Raw genomic sequence first — 19,351 nt, forward strand, 5'->3', positions numbered from 1 at the left:
CTCCACAGCTTTGGTCTATGTCCCAGGGTCATGACCTATACTGGATCAACATTGTATTGGTAGTTGTATCGTTTATATGCATTCTTTGGTGATTATTATTTTGCATTCAACCTTCATAAAATAGAGCATATATTGTGACAGCATATACTCTATATATATATATATACTGTACAATATAAACCCTTGTCTATGTGCACCTGTGTGATCATGCCAATCAGCTCTAATAAACGTATTTGAGACGAGATAAAGTGTTATTAGCACCTCCATTTTTATTTTACAGTGCTTGAGAACATGTAGGCTATCATTGAGCTCAAGTGTACACTGTAACACTAAGAGATAATGACAACAGTAGCAACAGGAACGTAAGCTCACATTATATTCATTTTCAAGATCAACATTTTGATTGATTTCTGGCGCTGGGAAACATCCCAGGGTCAGCTGCTCCTCTTGCTGGCCATCAAGCGGCTGGACTGTGAAGTGCAGCTTTGAGCGCAGCGTCCCTAAGTCTCCGCTCTCCTCCTTTCCCTGCCTCTCTCTCTCTCCCCCCCTCTCTCTACATCCGTCGCCAGGAGCAGCGTGTGTGTGTGTGTGTGTTTGTGCGTGTCTCTCTCTCTCAGTGTGTGTGTTGGTATAATGTGAGAGCGCGCTGGGGCTGCGTTTCTCCAAGAAAAAGCTCAGCTCTCTCAGTTTTTGTGCCCGTCTTATTGGCGCTCTCGTTGTCTTTTGTCGACAGTGATAAAGAGAGCAGGTACCGACTGTCCATTCCGACTATTTATGACGAGTTGACTTTTTTTGTTGTTGTTTTGTTTGCTGCTCTTCACAGTTATGTCAACACTTTTGGGCTGGTGGTGGGTGGACTCCAGGTTCTAATGGAATTTTGTTGTGGCTGTTTTGGTGTCTTCTCTCTTTCACAGTTGAAGCGGGCGCCTGTTTTTGGAATAAGAAAAGCATTGCTGTTTTCTGACTTTGAGGGAAGAAAGAAGGGACTCCTCTGGAATTTCTCAAGGATTTTTTTCCGGACAGCTCCGGTAAGTGGACATTTGGACTTCAGAACGCATGCATGCATTTCTGCCACATTGTTTGTTGTGAAGGAAGAAATATCAATGAACGCATTGCTTTTATTTTGATTACAGTTACCGGGGCTTTGCATTCTACCGCCTGGGTACATAGTAAGTGTATAGACTTTTTTTTTTCTTGCACCTTCTAACTGTGTGAATTGAAGCTAAAAAAAAAAAACAAACAAAACAAAAGCACATCGTCTTGTTTGTTTTTTTTTCCATGTACGGACTGAAGTGTCGCTTTGGTTTCCCCTCCAAGTTCTGTGTCGTGCTGTGATGCTGTGCGTGTGTGCTCATGGGCGCATATTTGTGCCCATCTTGTAGCTGCGTTATGGATAATGTAGCGCCCGGTGTGCGCCGGTCTGCTGCTCGCCGTTACACTCCAGATGGTGGCGAGATATTTACATAATCTTTATCGTCATCATTTATAACACATACTGCGCTCCAACACCAGAGCCATATTTGCCCCCCCCCCCAACCAAGATCTGTCCCTCTTTCAACTACGTGGATGCTCAGTGGTGAATTGTGGGTATTCCGTGTGTTGGTCCGGGCAGGTGTAGAGAAACTTTGGTCCAATGTTTCACTCTGGGATGAAGACATGTATATATATATATATATATATATATATATATACTTGTGCAATCTGGACTCAGGTGATGCAGATGGTGTGTGTGGGCCATGACTCACTCAGCTGCCCCACTTTGCTTCTGTCCTCAGACAGACTTTTGATGTCAGATTTGGCTGGTGATTGTCACATGTATCAGGCGCAGTCATGTCAGCACTGGCCCATTCTCCAACACCCCCCCAGTCACGTGTGTGTGTGTGTGTGGAACTTTCAATGAAAGTTACAATTGGAAATTTCATGATTTATACACCACTTTCTCCGTGTTAAGGACTATTTGTCAGACCACCACTGACAAGTCATTCATATATAGCCAATTACCCATGATTTGCAGTCATACTCTGCAGCCCCGGAAAAAAAAAAAAAAAAAAAGGACGAAAGCCTCTAAAAGGCAAGATAACGAACTGAAAAGTTTGTGTGCCTTAGTATTTTGGAGCAAGGCAAGCTGAGGAGAAGCAATCACAAATGAGGGCAAGGACAGCTCATGCTGCCAGAGAGATGTCTCATCCCTGGCTAGTGTAGAGTGACAGAGGGCTAACTGAGCATGACCATGGAGGAGAGGAAATGGCATTACGGTCTGCCAGTCATAGCAGTGCAATAGATGTAGGCTGCTGTTGCATTTCAGGAAGAACTAAATGGGAAGCACGCAGGACATGAAAAGTGTGACATGCTGACAGGGGGAACTTTACACCTGTGAACGACCTTACATGTCTCAATTAACTAAGTTACGTTTCATTCATATTTATTTTTGGTTATACCAAGTGATTTGAGTTGTTCTGTTCTGTGCACTGTTATTGTTACCCTAACCCTTAGTATATCTGTCTATCTATCTATCTGCTTGTGTTCCTCTGAACGGAAGAACACCATGGACATGAATAGGCGAGGGCATATCAACGATAAAGAAAAACAATACCAACAGACCAGCAGAAGAACAAAAACACGTTTTTCAAGCACCATTACATGCAAAGAAAGAAAGCGACGCAAGGAAATGTTGAAATGCAGCGGCCCTTTCGGCCTGTTGTGCCCTGAGTATAAAGACACTTTTGAGCATAGGAGTGGATTTGAATCATTTGCTGTCAGGCGGAGAGTTTTTGTGCAAAGCTTTCAAGGATTAGTCGCAGGTAAGAATGTCCCCCGCTACCCTTAACGCAGCAGCACTCCCATTTTATAAACTTGCAAAATGTTCCTTTGTGCTCCCTTTGAGTGACACTCCCAAAACTACTCCAGTCAGTGTTTGTTGGGATTTGTGCAATGGCTATTAGTGGGAAAGTATAGGGAAGCTGGTCTTCGTGCTCACAGCAGGACAAACGCTTCCACAGCCTGCTTTACCAGTTAGATATACCCCATTTCTGCAAATCTTCCTCTCTCCTTAATTAAAATGGGTTGCACTAGTGCAACTGTGTTGACAACATAGTCACTATTCTTGCCTGCTGCACCTCCCTGGAGAGAAACAGGAGTATGCTGTAATTATGGTTTATAAACTTCATTCAGGTGACATAATAGGGCCATGGCTGAGATGGCACAGGGCTGTCAGAGCAGCAGCTCATATATGTATATATATATATATATATATATATATATATATATATATATATATATATATATATAAACCTGCCATTACAGTCATTATATTTTCAATAAATATTGACTTATACAAAGAGGGCGATTATTGACCATTTAAGAGCAAAATGAGGATGGAAACAGGAGAGCTATGGAAAAATAGCAGCACTATAATGTCTGTATTTTTTTTACTGTAAGGTACACATAGATTGCGGTCCAAGGCTTGGCAAGCTGAGTTGCTGACTCCCAGGAGTTGGTTCGTAATGAGGATGCGCTGTCAGATAATTAGATACACCTGGTGCAGGCGTTTTCAGGAAATTTTTGATTCATCCCAAAATAAAATATCCGCGCCCGCCAACATGAAAGCAGAAAAAACATCCCGCTGTCACATTGCCTCTCCTCTCATGGCGGCAATGTTTTATTTATTTATCCACATCTTAATGCTCTTGGATGAGGCGGGCTTCATTTTGTGTGAGCTGATGCATTAGCTGCCAAAGTTTCTCATCTCGTGCTGAGCGAGCTGCTCGCTCATAAGGGTGCCAGTGTCCCTCCGTGGACATAGACTCTCTCAGACTGGATGTTCCGATGCCTCTCCATTTCACCACTTCCTCGGCTGTGCAACGTTAAAATCCATCTCATTCCGATTCAATGACAGTGCTATGACAATACAAATCCCTCATCAGAAAACCATGTCAGTGTCTGCATCACACACCCTCACGTGTGGCTATAGAGTCACGTGCCTGCAAATAAGAACAGCTCAGATTTGTGTCAGGAGGCAGCGTTCATCTTGTGGCAACGCTTGTATTTTCCTTCTGTGCCTCGATGCCAACATCAAACGATTTTGAATTTCAATCAAGTTCTCATGTGCACACTACGACGTATGTGCACACAATTACACACCCTAGTCAATGCACACAAGCGCAGACTTTAATATCAATTATTTCCCTTTGAAGTTGATTAGAAAATGCTGCCTGAGATGAAAACCTCTCACCTGTGCTGTTTATTTCTCCACTCATAAATCAGATGCTCATTAGGCTGTTTAACGACAACATATTCAAGATACGTCAGTGTTATTGCGCCCGGTGCATGCCATACAGAAACAAGCAGCAGATCATCTAATTAAGATTAAAATGTACGTTTCAAATATTGATTCGAAAAGCACAATTCATCACTGATAATTAAGATGGCATCAAGTGAGTAGACAAAAAAAAGACTTGAGATTATTAAGACACTTCCTGAAGGAGAGACCACAAACCTGATGGCCGAGAAGCACCAAAACAAGATGGATCTGAATAAACAGCAAGCCTTGTAGGCACTAAACAAAAACAACAGGAAACATTTTTAATTAAATTCTTGAGTTTAGTCTGGATGGTCAATACCGGAGTACAGATTTTTGTTTTCCTAGTTTCTGCCAAGCATCTGCTATTATCGCTGCGAGACTGCAACATTTTAAAAGGTGCACTATGAACTGTGCATATCTGTAATAGCTTTGTTAGGATTCTTTTTGGAACAATACCAAGTTAATTTCCCCGAATTAGCTCAATAAATGAGAGCAACATGATAAAGGGTAATTCTATAACATTGGCTGTTCACTAGCTCAACATATAGAGTAGCCACAGCTAGCTGGATATGTGGCTATGGAACTGAACAGCACCAATGGGTCTTCTCACAGTAACAACGATGTCACTTTGATGAAATCATTAATGTGGAACACACTGTCTCTTTGTAAACCTGACAATCAACTCAGTTTCCTGTCTGTCCTCCTTGCTTCTGTGGTGAAGAAGTACAGGTGTGGACATGTGTCACAATGTTCTATTAAAGACTGTGTGGTTTAGACTGGCTTCAGCTTTATTTAAAATGACGTTGCAAGGAATCTTTTTTTTAATCTACACCTATGAGATACTGTAATTGTTTGAAAGGATGTTGACTTGACTAAATCTCGCTGGGTGGACTGTGCATTGGCATGGATAGCAGTGGCTGGGGTTGAATCCTGTGAGACACTGATTACTTTTGATCACTACCCTGCTATTATTCGAGTGTGGCTGTCATTGCATTGATCTCATGTTAAAGTGACCAAGCCTTGGTTTTTCCTCTACTTAATGATTCCCCCTTTCCTTACTTCTGTCCTGCAGTAGTCGGAGTTCAAACTCAGACTAAACGATGTGTGATTTGTAATTTATCTCGCGTATTTTACGTCTTTTATGGTAACACTTTATATTAGGGAGCACATATTCACCATTAACTACATGCTAACTAACATATATAAGTAGCATACTAGCCCTTTATTAGTCATTATTAAGCACGTACTAACACCAAAACTTATTCTACCTCTATTATGACATGAATTAAGATTCTTCCTAAATACGGTGTTAATACATGCTTAATATTTACTAATAAAGTGCTAGTATGCTACTTATGTGCATGTTAGTAAGCACCTAGTTAATGGTGAATATGTGTTCCCTAATATAAAGGTTTACCATTATTATTATTATTATTATTATCATTATTACTGTTTAAATTATAAATAAAATTGGATTGGATGACAGAAACTGGAATTGATGGATATGCTTAATTAGAACCACTGTTTGAACCAACACCAGTATGCACTGGTCAGCACACAGTGTTATAGACATAATGTGTGTATAACACAACATACAGATTGAAAATAGGTCAATCAGAAGCTCTATGAAATAGACACATTTGGGATAATATTAATACAAAAGTTGGATTTGACTGTGCCTGTCTGGATAGACATTCCCAACCTTAAAATGTAAATGAATGCCTCTTACATTCAAGGTGCACACAATCTGTCAGTTTCCTGTGCACAGGAAGTGATCCATTAAAGACTGACAAAGGCAAGACAGAAGCACAACAGCAACATTGCATTGTATGGCTATAAAAACAAGCCTCAGAAATGGATTCTGCTACTAAAAAGAAATCCTCAGACAGTAGGCAGTTTAACCGGATAAACGCTTCTGGCTAGCGGAGTGTTGGGGTGGTGGAGGTGAGAGGCGTCGGCAGTGTTTCGTACTAGAGCTGGAAATAATGACTTGGTGTGGTTTCTGGCAAATGCCATTGTGATCTTACGTCCTGACCTTATGTACGTCATGTGTATAGCACCAGGATGTGGATATTTGATCCTTTTACATGCATTCCTCCACTAGCTATTTCGTGACGGATTTCAGAAGACACTGGTATGTTGAGTATTGGCATTATAGTCTACGGGGATAATGGTAAAGAAGGAAACAAAAAGGGAAATAACGCAGGCAAGCTGGAGCCTGGCTCCTCTCTACAGTTCGATGCTGCTGCCTCTAACCAACATGAACAAGAGAAATCAATTAGCCCTTCTCGGTTGCTATCCAAGGGACTTCGACCATGGGAGAGCATAGAGCGAATCAAAGCATTTGGAAAAAAGAAAAGAAAAAAGAAAGCAGAGTACAGTGAACTAGAGTGGCAGTGTGTTGTACTCCTTGTCAGATCATCCGCCTCTGACCTCGAGATAACATTCATTCTCTCTCTGTGTTTTCCAAGACATGGTTATAATTCCACACACTGTTGCAAAACTTTCTCTCCCACTGTCCTTTTAGGTCAGTAATGGGAACAAGAAGAAAGGCTGGCAGAAACCCTCCTCTTCAAGAATATTTTGATGAAGTCTGAGCTTCATTTTACCTGCGGCTGGTGCACTCTCTGTTGTCCCAGCAGCCTTAAATTCAAGCTATTATGTTTATATTCATACCTCAGAGCCTTGCAGCAGTCACTTGGAGGTCATGGTGAATTGTATTTAGTTTGCACGCCATGAACAGGTCCACTGTTATTGGTGTGCTGAAAAGAGAAGAGAAAACAAGTTGAATAGTCAGGGTCATTTTTTTTTGTTTTTTTTTTTTTTTTAAGTTGTATTTAAGCAGGGTTTAGTGAAGTTCACTTTGTGTTTTTATAGGAAAACTCTCAAAGGTCCACAAAGCTTAAAAAAAGAGATTATATAATTTTAAGAGATTTGAGCTATTGTGGGGAGACCAGTGAGGCTAGTATTCACAGCGTATTATTTATTAATGATGTTTTACAGTCAGTGAAAGTACAGTCTCACTATAATTTAAACATATAGGCAGTGCCACAATAAATGCACAAGCCTCTCAATCCCAATGCCAGGCCAATCGAAACCAGACCAGTGAAAAGCTATACGTGGGTTTCCAGGAGATCATGGCGAAATGATCTTTGCATAACTGGTAGAGGCGATTAAGAGAGATACGGCAAGTGATGCTTTATGCATATTTTATTGGATGGAGCTGAGCTCTGTACTGTAAATACTGCAGAGGTTGAGAGTCCACACACACAGCGCGGATTTCACAGGACCCAGAGGCCTCATTGTGTTTGATCAGACTGAAAGAAGACACTTTTTGATCAAGCTCTACCTTGGACATTTAAATCAACCCCCTGTCAGGTTCAGCAGTTACAGCCGGGAGACGAGGTGTAGTCTCTACACATAGGAGAGAGTGGACAACCCTGAAAGTATATGTTATCTTGCACAGTGTGGAGAAAAAACAAAAAAAAATGAGTCAGTGATAAGGGAGTTATCCCACAGTGTGGAAAATTTAATTTGACAAAGAAGACCTGTCTCATGGAGGGTTTTAAATTGTTACGATTACATATAGTCTGCAGTGCAACAGACCTGGAAAGATTAATAACAGGACTCCAGAACTTTTTTTCTGTCAGTGAGACTGCTTATGAGCAAATCCACTTTGGAGGAAACTGATAATATACAGAGATATAATAAGATAGAATTTAAGACTATGTAAGGCAAAAGTGACGAGCACATGCTTTTTAACAGCACGATCTAAGGAGCGGTGTTCCATTTATAATCCTGTGTGTGTGTGTGTGTGTGTGTGTACAGTAAGCTCAGTCCCTGGATAGAGCCCACATGTAAACACACCACCCCCACCTCCCACTCAGACCTGCTGTGGGTTTGGCTGTGGGTGCTCGGCAGATCCCTGGGCATCATGAGAGAATAACAATGAGGGTTTTGGGAGGGATCAGTTCCCCAGCACAGAGCCATATTCGGTAGGGTTTATGTAAGACCCTGGCTTCCCGAGATCTTTGCCAGACGACAAATAAATGGTACCAAGGAATACAGGCTTGCCAAAGACAGGGGGGGGGGGGGGGGGGGGGGTTGCATCTCTTCACATGACGCCCTCTGCCTCATCCTTCCTTCACACACAAACACCTTCTTTCCGTTTGTACACAAGCCTGGTTATGTGCCGTGGCTTGTGATACCAGGTCTCATGTGTATCCATGCAAGCTGATGTGTGTTTTCACACCATTTGTTAGTTCTGTGGAGCCATTGCCCACTTTGAAGCAACCCCCCCCCCCCCTCCCCTTATCCCACTCTCTACCTCCTCCCCCCCCTGTTGTTTTCCCCTTCATATATTCCAATAAAAGAAGGCTGGGATCTGTCAAAACCCATCCTTTCTTATGTCTTGCCTGTCAAATGTTTTTTTTAGGGTAGGCCGCCATGGAAATTCACTCAGCCTTGACACCCCAGTGGTTCTTGAAATGTCAAAACAGGTAGAGGCTTAAATACAATATATGTGCCATCATGAGGAAATCCTGTTTTCACATAATGATGCTCTTTCCTTAAAGCATGATGATAAGCTCCTTTTATGAAATTAATTATTTAGGGCTCATTAATAGTGCGAGATGCTCACATTTCTAAATGTCTGTGCATTGCTTATCTCTTTTTTTCCCTTTAATCATCTGCGCGAAAAAGCAAAACAGGCACCGCGTAGCGGCCATGCACACAGACATAGTTCTCTGAGGTTGCACCGGTTCTCTGATTAAAAGGTGAACCACTCAAAAGTGCCAGTCTTTGTCAGGTTTGGGCTCAGTTTGGCATAATTGCAACCAGCTAAGATGGAGCCCACAATCCCTTGGTGGCAGGTGTATTTTTAGGACAAGTGTTGAGATTTCACAACAGAATGCATCCGAGTCTGCGTCTGTGATTGGCTACACCTGGCTCGTATTTGTCAGGAATAAAGAAACAAGAGCTGAAGAAAAAATGAATAGAAATTCCTCTATCATACGAGGACTAAAAGGTGCAACTGGAGGATCGTGTCCAGTGAACAGTGTTGAAAGCAGACTTTTTTTTAGGAAGAAAGACATGGAGAAAAAGGAAGAAACATGGTGAAAATGTCAGCTCTGCGGTGACTTTCTTCCCCAGACACTGCAAGTAAGAATTATTGGATGAACCGACTTCGGACATGCAGTAGTCTGAAGCATAGTCTCCCTTTATTCCTGCATGGCATAGAAATAGATAACATTAGGATCCATTGAGTTTGGAGTAAGGGGAAAATCGATGTAAGGTGAAAATTTAATTTGGCCCAAAGAGCCTTTAGGCAAAGTGCAATTTGAAAATACATCTTTCATATTCCCCTGGGCGTCTGGCAGGGGTGGGCATGAGATGGACGGTGGATCTAACCAACATGGAAAAGGCAGAGGTATGCTCTGAGGCAAAGGGAAACACCCGCATCTCACTCCTGATGTGCCTCCCCTTTGATCGTCTAATTCAGTTAGGGCCACGCGTCCCTTATCGGATCATATCAAAGGTCAGAGGCGTCCTGTAGACAAATCAATCTATCCGTCTGAGGAGGCACAGGAGAAGCATGGATTGAGGGAGGGTGGATCCATAGTGGGCCCAGAATGAAGGTTGTTGGGGGGGAAAAAGAGAGGTGGGGGCAAGAAGACTTATGGCATCTGCTGCTCAGAGAAAAGTGGGCGAGAAAGTTGAGATTGAACTGTTGACTTGGGGAATGCGATATGCTCAGAGAAAAATAGTCCACATTATTGCTCGCATGATAACAGCGATTCTTCGAGAAGACCTGGCAATTCATGGCCTATACCTGACTGCCAGATAGGCTTGTCACTGACATTTCCACATGACTGAATTGTGATTTTGGACAAAAACAATGTGTCAGTAAAGGACACGAGAGGGATTAGAAGTTTGCCTTTTGAAAAACTCCTGACATTATCAAGAAATAAAAGAAATATAGTCACTGCTGCCTGACACTATTATCTCTGAAGATAATTCAGTGTTGTATGTACTTTTTACTCATGCATACCTTCCTGCATTTAAATTCACTTGTTTGATGGTTTTGTTTTGGCTGTCTAAACCAACGGGTGCACCTTCATTAATCTGTCAAGCAAAAAAGGCATTTAGATTAGATACTCACATATACTCATATCTTTGTCATGTATACTATACATTATCGTAAACCGAACTTGGTGGAGATTTAACATCACGCTGATTTTCTCCTCCGTGTCGTTGACATATTCAAATAACAGTCTTTAAATGTCTTGTTGGTTTTTATAGTTGACAGATAATTACAATCCGGTTGTTTTGATTTTGGGGAAGAAGTAAGTTGTAACTTTGGGCTTTTAAAAACCCACACATTGAGTGAATTCATCGTCACTAATTGTCAGAGGAACTGATATTAAAAACAATATTCATTTGAAGCCACTGCTGCATCATCGACATGCAGCCTTTCGGAGGTATGCTGAAGGATGCTCATGCGTGAATATCCACCCACAATTCATCATTTTTTTGACTCTCTTCATCACACTGGCTATTTTTATCTAATACTCCAGACCACTTAAAATGCCCATTAACAAGTGCTCATAATTAAACCAATGATGCATAAACACACTAGTGGTGGGCAGCAAAGTTTATAGGTGGGTATAAATCATCCACAGTTTAATGCCAACAAGATGTTTAATTTGGTCCCTCTGAGTGTGTAATTAGTTCAATTAGCTTCACGTGTGCACAGAGAGGCAGGATGCAGAATGGACCCAGGCTGCCCTCTGGTCTCCCTACATTAAAAAGCAACAGTGTATTTCCTCCTGTAAGATTAAAACTCACTGTGTAATAACTCACCAGAGCCTTTCCTCCAGACACTGTTGGGTGTGTTCAGTGTGAGATAATGTTTGCTCAAGCAACTCTCAATGAGATTCAGCACTCTGGTGACACCATTACTCTGAGCTCATTGCCTAGTCAGGTTGGGTGGGTCTACCCTGCCTCTGCAAAGTCGAAGTGCAGAGGCGCCAGAGGAGAGAGCACCTCTCGAGACAGATTACATGTCTGTGGACAAGCAAATATGCTTGCACTTCCCCTCTGCCTCAGACAAGCAGGTTATTATCTTTTGGTGTTTTTTTTTTTTTTTTTTTTCTCACGCGCTTGCCAGTCATGTAATGCATCCTGGACAAGATGCTCGTCTGGCAGACTGAGCAGGTGGACGACAAGGAAGCTTACACACTTTGGCTAATTGCAGGCAGCCAGTGAAACGTAGCTGAAATGAAGATGATGACACAAGCCTGCAGAGGAAGTCAAAGCAGTCGAGGCCTCAGCCAAAGTGTTTTAAATGGATTACACCAGTGTGTCATTCCGATTACACACTCCTCGCAGCGACTGCAACAAGATGAATTGTATTTTATGGCTTTACAGCAGATTTCCTTTCTTTTCTCCTCCAACATGAATAGATTTTTTTCTACCTTGTGCTATGTGGCGTGGACTGAATGTGGGACTGCGACTTTGCCTGTGATCTACCTCACAAACTGCTCATCCACTTTTGCTTAAGGGTAAATTCTCTGTTTATCGCAGACGCGCACGGCAGACTGAGAAACCACGTGCACGTATACGTTACAATTCCATGCCTTGTAAAGGGCATTTCAGACTTATTTGACTCGCGCTGCACGGCGAAAAACAGCCGATTCTTATTTTGCACCTTGTATCAGCATTGTAAAACATACACTGTAGTGAACCTCGAAAAGGACTCAGAAAATGAGACACCATTTTCCTCGACACTGCTCTCTGCTGTATCATGTGGTTTAAATCATTCCCTGTCCGTTATATCTTTTTCTTTTACATTTGGGTAGACACTTTTCTACATGTCATTAACATGTGCACAATTTATAACTAAGAAATATATCTATACTGAACTAATTAAATGTGTAATAGCAGTTCTCCAAGTGTGTCATTGTCTCAACAGACGACAGATGTGCGAGTGAGCACATAATGAAAGGTTCAGTAAGTCTCCTCTATGTATGTGTGTGTGTGTGTGTGTGTGTGTGTGTTTTGTGTGTGTGTGTGTGAGTCAGAGCAAGAGCGAGAGAGAGAGGTGATATCTCAAAGGAATCCATTAAGTAGGCAAAGGTCAGGGGTTAAACACCAGAGAGCTGACACGACCTATAACAGCCCGTTCAAATGCACAGTCCGATACAAATATGACGACACGCATTACAACACTACAATACATGCAATTCAACAACAAAATTGCTCCCCCTTGTGACCCAGCACTTACGTTACGAAGAAGTGTGTATTACATGTTGTTGCTGCACTGGTGCAAAAGCAAAAGCTGTAAATACAGTATCTCTGGACATAATATGCTGGAGATTTGCATATGGTGCATGCAGGAGGCTGCAGCATAGAAGTAAATGTAGATAAAGTCCCTTTAAACATTCATTCTGAATGTCAATATGTTTCCCCCCAAATGTTCCCGTCATTGACAGAGATATATTCTTTTCGGTTATATTAATATTCGAGATTCAAGCATTTAAAGCTTCGTCTTCAGAGACAAAATAACAAAGAAAACGATGTATTAATGCCATTATTGGTACAATAAATATGAAGCTGAGTTTCACCTAAACAGCCAGTGTGACTCTGCCCAAAAGCAACAAAACCGACCAGCACTGTTAAGTGCACTAATCACTGGCATATCTGTAAGTCACAATATTCCAGTTATCCACAGATGTATTTCACAGTGTACTTCACCAAGTTCTGCCAAATGCTGCTCTCAGCACTCAACCAGTCCCTCAGTCTCTCTCTCTTAAGTGCCTACAAGACTTAATGGTCTTATTGGGTTTATATCTGTGAACACACTTGCTCCTTTCGCTAATCATAGCACTGACATCTAAGAAATGCGTATTAGCAGTCTTAACAATGACCATTGTGCGCTGAAATTAGCCTTGTGCTGGCTTTATCACATCTTGCCCTGGCCTGCTATTAATCTTGTGGACTATATGGGATGAATTAATGCACTGAGGGATTTGAAAGGCTATGGATATGGATTACATTGTCTAAGAAAGTATTTGAATTGGTCTCTGAATGTAATTCCAGTGGGCTGAGATTAAATTGAGCTAATAAAAGTCTACTGTAACAATCCACATTATTATTGCCCTTGTCAGTCTGTTGTGCATGAGAAAATGAAGCAGTACTCCCGTAATCTTGTTCATCTACAAGAGGTCTGGATCTCTGATTGAATTTCACAAGTACAGTTGGAGGATATTGATGGGAAAGCGACTGCCATTTTGCTTAATATGTCCTCTGCGGACTACAGCCTCTTACCTTAAAGCTCCCATTTACAGCCAGTTTCTCTGCTAATTTTTCTTCCTCTTTGGATTGTGAATGAACTACTTGTAGATGTATGGACTATTTATGATTGTTAAACCTTAAACTGACCACATTGGAAGAATGAGAAGCCAGAACAACATAATATCTATTTTTTTTTAATTGCTACTTGTATCATTGCAAAAAATCCTCTTTATCATCTCTGCAGTGCCACTAGTCTTTAATCTAATCCTGACTCAAATTTACGACTTCATATTCTTACCTTGTGAGTGGAAATGACTTGTTAACAGACCAAAAGCATTTCCCCTCACATTAAGAGAAGTTAATGTGTCCTCTGTGCTCTGCACTACACCTCAATGATAATGTGGTTTCCTTTTTTGGACCGTCCTAGTTTATCTATTTCACCCACATTGACACAAGAAGAAAAGCATCTTGTGACGTGTTGGTTTCTGGCAGGTCAGTGAAAGCTACCACCTACTATGACTTTCAAGCCAGGGAAGATGAGGAAAAAAAAAATGCCTTCAGATCCAGACCGTAGCACAGTCGTGGTTAAGCATCTCCACAGAGAAGCCCGGGTACACAAATTTAACCTTGCATATTAATAGCGTGTAATGAATCACAAGCACCACTCTGTCTCTTCCTCTTGTGCTACCTCTGCACCTGCTGAAGCTACCCGAGAAATGAGAAACGAATGGTGTCGTGGCTTTACAGGGGGGGAAAAAAAAAGAAGCCATACAACACATAACATTTGGCTTGCTGGTTGTCTAACTGAGCCAATGAATTTTTTATAAACTATCCGTTGAGATTCATAAAAACGGAGAAAAAAAAAATAGTATAAAGGCTGAGGGAGTGACATAAATTGGCACTGAGGGCAGAAACGGTCCCGTTTTAGGGTCTTCACAAGATGTTTTTATGATCGACGAGCATGCAGGACAACCTGCTGTGGCTGGACTTACTCTGAGGTGGCAGCATGGGCAGCTGTGAACAAGACTCAGGCAACACTCAAGTGTTATTCTGCGCACAGAGCTGACCCTACCATCCATTTGGCCCTGCTTAATGATTACCATAAATGCCTGGATTGCCTGCATAAATGTGTGGGGTGGAAAAAGAAGGCCTTTGCTTCCATTAGCGGCCTGTTTTTACTGGAACGGCCAAGTGTGTCCCCTGAGCGAGGCCAAAACTTTCACTGTCAAATAGACTGTGATCGAGGACTGAGCTCAGTCAATGGCTGATTTTCCTAAAAGAATTATTCAAAGAGATAATTGTGTGTTCACTAATACAGGGCAAGAGCTTTTTGCTGCACAAGGGGATCATCTTCAAAAAATAAAAGAGAATTCAGACACTGATTATTATTTTTGTGTTGCCAAATTCTTAAATATTCTCCAACCGAATATAATTATAACATAATTAACAGGATGCTGTAGAGAAACTTACTCTGTGGCTCACAGGTTTTCAGGTGATGTAATAATTTGGTTGTACGAGTCCGTCGCAGCTTGAATATCAGCTCTGTAAAGCAGGAAATGTCCAGGTGGTGCGTTGCATTTAAAGTGTCTCAAAGATGACGCATATAAAGACAGTACATAAAACTATATGGTGTCGCCTTACTTGGGAAGTTGAGTTTCAAAGTGGTCTCCTCTCGGTTGGTTTAATGAAACCAGTTTTTCTACAGATAAATCCTGGTGAGAGTGGAGAACATGGAAATCTACTAATCCAAGCTCAGACATTTCAGTGAATGCAAATCAGTATAGAAACCGTTGTGATTAACATTGGCTATGCAAGCGTTTAAGCGTTGCCTTAAACTGGGCAAATTAAAATGTGAACGTAAGTCCCAGAGGAAGTCTGCACATAAGCAGCACAACAATATACAGTATGGGGAGGGGTGAGGGGAAGTGTAGCAGCATGATGACAAGAGATCAATGTTGCCTCTTATTCTGAGACTAATACAGTCATTAGTGTTAATGCCACCGTGATATATATTGAACAGCGTTTATTTTTAATAGCGCCACTAGTGTCTTTGAGTATTATGTGAGCGCAATCAGTCATGTGTCCTTGGGCACCAGTGACTAACAGTGGAGTGAAATTGGAAAACTATTGTGAAACCTGTAATGGGAATTGTGCTGTACTGTAGACCTTCATTTCGCTTAGGAATACCGTACTTTAATATGTAAGAACATCTCATTTGCTGTGCTCACATTGTGTTATCTTCACCGCATTGTGATTACATATCGCACCACAATTAAATTCATCCATTTGTTATTTGTGCTTATATATATCGTCGGGGTCTATCAAAGCCGACATCAGACCAAATTTGGACAAGTCACCCGTCCATCAGGGGTCCACCATACAGGCACACTCAGTCACAATTTAGAGTCTCCAATTAACCTAACCTCCAATTTCCATGTCTCTGGGCTGCAAGAGGAAGCCAAAGTCCCTGAGGCAAACATGTGGAGAACAGGCAGAAAGCACAAAGAAAGGCCAAAACCAGGTTTCAGACAGGACGTTCTTGCTGTGAGGTTATACAATGCTCATCACCACACTATTGTGCGGCCTTACAATCATGTACCTTACAATTACGATAATTGCTTTGTTTGAAAAAGGACTTACCCCCTCACATTCAAAACCTAGTGCTCAGTACTTGCCGAGTACCTTTAGTACCTTTATCTCCCCCAGCACTTATCAAGCTTCAGCACCTTTCCTGTGAGGAGAGAGCAGCACCTGCAAGCTATATGTAAGATCATGACCCAGTGCTCTTGTGCCTCGTATCAGCCAAGATTACTTGACTTCTATTCGATATCATTTAGCTGCCTACATAGTTATTAAAGATACATAACTTAGAATAGCCTTTACCTACAGAACTGAGAGGATACATTGCAAAAATGCTAATGTGGTGCCTTTTTTTTTTTTTTTTGCAACCTATCACACATAATTGTGTCAAACATAAGATGAGGTCCAGAGGAGTGTTGAGATGGGGGGGGGGGGAAACAGCTGGAAGGGAAAACAGTTAAGCTGCTGAGGCTGGGAAGTTTTTTTCTCTTCTGCTGCTGCTGCTGCTGCTGCTGCTGTTGTTGTTGTTGTTGTTGTTGGCCAACAGCAACAACAAAGCCAGGAGCTGGGATTAAGAAAAGAAAAAAAAAAAAAAAAAAAGCATATCGAGCTGATTTTTAATGAGTTGCAATTTCCTGCTTTTTTGAGGCATGTCTTGGTAATACAACAGTGAAATCATTAGCGAATAGATTGCAGTAATGTGGCCAGTCCTGCACTTCGCAAATAACTGATATAATCCAGTGTGAAATGCGGTGTATTGTCAAAATTTCAAATGATATTGTTTAGCACTTTTCAGAATCATTTTTTTTTTTTTTTTGTCAAATAGTTAATTAAAACTCACTGGGCTCAAAAAAAAAAAGAACAAGCTGAGGAAAAGCCAAACGCGTAAACAGATTTTTTTTTAGCATGTTCACCCAAAACACAAGGACAATTATAAAACATTATTCAGACTTTTTTTTAAACAACCAGATCTCACAATGTTTTTTGACTGAAGACTGAGATATAATCTTCCTCACATGAAGACCCATCACACCACGCGGTCTGTTCATGGTATCGAGGACAGACCATTATTTCGAGAAACTTTCCCCACAGAGCGAGTGACCGACCGCTCAAACCCATAACACTACAGCGCTGTGTTTTTGCAGGCCCAAGACAAATAGTCTATGGTCACGCCTTCTGACAGGGAAAAAGCATGTCGCTGGATTCCACTGCCGGTTCACTTACATGGGGCTGGCTTACTGATCGATATGAGGCTGCCAATGGCAATGTCTTTGTTCATACTTCAGCCCACTGCTGCACTCTGCCTCTCAAAGTTATTTGTGTAATCCCTCCCATCTAATTATATATGCATTCTGTTTCCCCTCTGTCCATTCTCTGCAACAAGCACACCGATGATGAGCTGATGAAATATTTATTTACCTACGCCAAGAGTGCCGAGTCAGACTTTTTGAATGTGACAAGTGCAATACTGAAATGACGGGGGGTTTGTAATTGTGCGCTTCCTGCTGCATCATAATCACGTGACAAATAATAGTTGTCGAAGTTTGGCTCCAAGAAGTTGTGGAAGGTGGAACGAGGAAGTGGAATTAACAACAACAACAACAACAACAAAAAAGAAGGAACAAAAACGAGGTTGGATTATGTTGTGTAAATTATTCAAATGTCTCCCAGAAGAGTATACAATCACATTATTGGTGCTATTGTGCTCCTGCATCTTCATTTTTTCTTGGATTTCTCACTTGTCTGACACGTGACTTAATTCTCTGTGGAGCAGTTATGTTGATGAGAGCTGTCATGAACTATAGCCAGAATTTGAACCCCCCTGAAACTAATAATGCAATAATAATACTCTGAAGCTTATTGATCTGGTCTTACACTGGGAAAATGTCTCGTGCAGGGATCGACAGGCTTGCTATTTTCCTTTTGCCCCTTGATCAGCTCAGGGTTGACCAGATGCAGCAGACAATTATTATTTTTTTTATTCCCATAATACGAACTAATGAAGCAGCGAATATTATGCAGTGTTGTTCACACTCAGTTTTACACACCACTGCAGTTCATACATTTTATGAATAATAAAAACAATAGCGAACAAGGTAAAGAGAAAGCAAAGGCCTCACCTCTCCACATTGAGTCGAGCAGGTGGCTGTGCACTGATGTTTGTCTTACACATCCATGCCAACACACTCGAACTGTGTGTAAGAGAAGGATTTTTGTCTGGGTGCTTGTTGGTTTTGAAATAATATGAAATGGAAATAATTCTGAATCCCAAGTCTCATGAATGTTCCCCTTCTTTGAAGTAAATTGCACTGTGGGAACAATAATATGAGCTTGAGTTATAAACTATCTGCATGTGGAGTTTCAGTGTGCTTTAATAATGGCTAATCACTTCAGGAACTGCCATTGCCTTTAAAAGCACTGGCCAGTTTCTTAATGGACATACAGAAGAGTCCAGGCTGGCCTCTCTCATCAATAAACATATGATCAGTCATGGCACTGGCAGAATTAACTGACATTTCGTCATTGAATGAATGATTGTAGTGATTTTCCTGTCAAAATGAAGAGGTTTTTTTTTATGTTTGGGTACCAACTGAATGACATCTGTATTTGAAATTCAGATTTGGGTTCATTTCCATGCTACAACCAGTCTTACATGTGATACTGCAGCAGCTATACTTGGCTCGTCCCTGCATTGCACCTGCATCTGTGTGCCAGTTTAACACCTGCAACTAAACAAAGCCCTATACTGTGAGGATTGCCGTCATCTTAGCCACACAGTACCTACGTTGGAAAGATTTTTTTTACGACTCATGTTGATTCAATGTAAAATGGTGGACAGCGCGAGACGCTTAGTGTCCGGAGAGAAATGTATGCCGAGGCAGAACGAGCAGACCTTAAAGCAGCAGATTCGTCACAATCACTTGGCAAAGTAAAAAAAAAAAAAAACAGAAATAGAGGAAGAAGTCAGCGAGAGAGTGAAAAATAGAGAAATACACATACCTCTTCCAAACAGGATTAAACAAAATCCAATTATTTTGAAAGTTGGACTGCATGTGCTTGTATATCAACGTTAATGGTGACATTTAAAGGTAAAGTTTGGGAGATTCCTCAAGATTAAAGGCTTTCTCCGCCCACTTTCTATACCACCTGCTGGCACGCTCTCTCAAAGTTCATTTA

At 41.4% G+C, this 19,351-nt stretch overlaps 1 protein-coding gene across 33 annotated transcripts in view; it reads left to right on the forward strand.

Moving 5' to 3' along the window:
- The first annotated feature begins 609 nt into the window (after positions 1-609).
- Positions 610-19,351, forward strand: part of LOC131456742 (receptor-type tyrosine-protein phosphatase delta-like) — a 316,523-nt gene continuing 297,781 nt past the window's right edge. For 25 of the 33 annotated variants that reach the window (XM_058625309.1, XM_058625322.1, XM_058625315.1 and 22 more), the window contains exons 1-3: positions 610-748; positions 915-1,028; positions 1,134-1,169. The gene's annotated coding sequence lies outside the window, so the exon portion shown is untranslated. The remainder of the gene's footprint in view (positions 749-914; positions 1,029-1,133; positions 1,170-19,351) is intronic. The other 8 variants (XM_058625332.1, XM_058625336.1, XM_058625333.1 and 5 more) reach the window with 1 other exon arrangement.

This window comes from Solea solea, chromosome 3 (genome assembly GCF_958295425.1).
Source record: "Solea solea chromosome 3, fSolSol10.1, whole genome shotgun sequence".
Lineage (NCBI taxonomy): Eukaryota > Metazoa > Chordata > Actinopteri > Pleuronectiformes > Soleidae > Solea > Solea solea.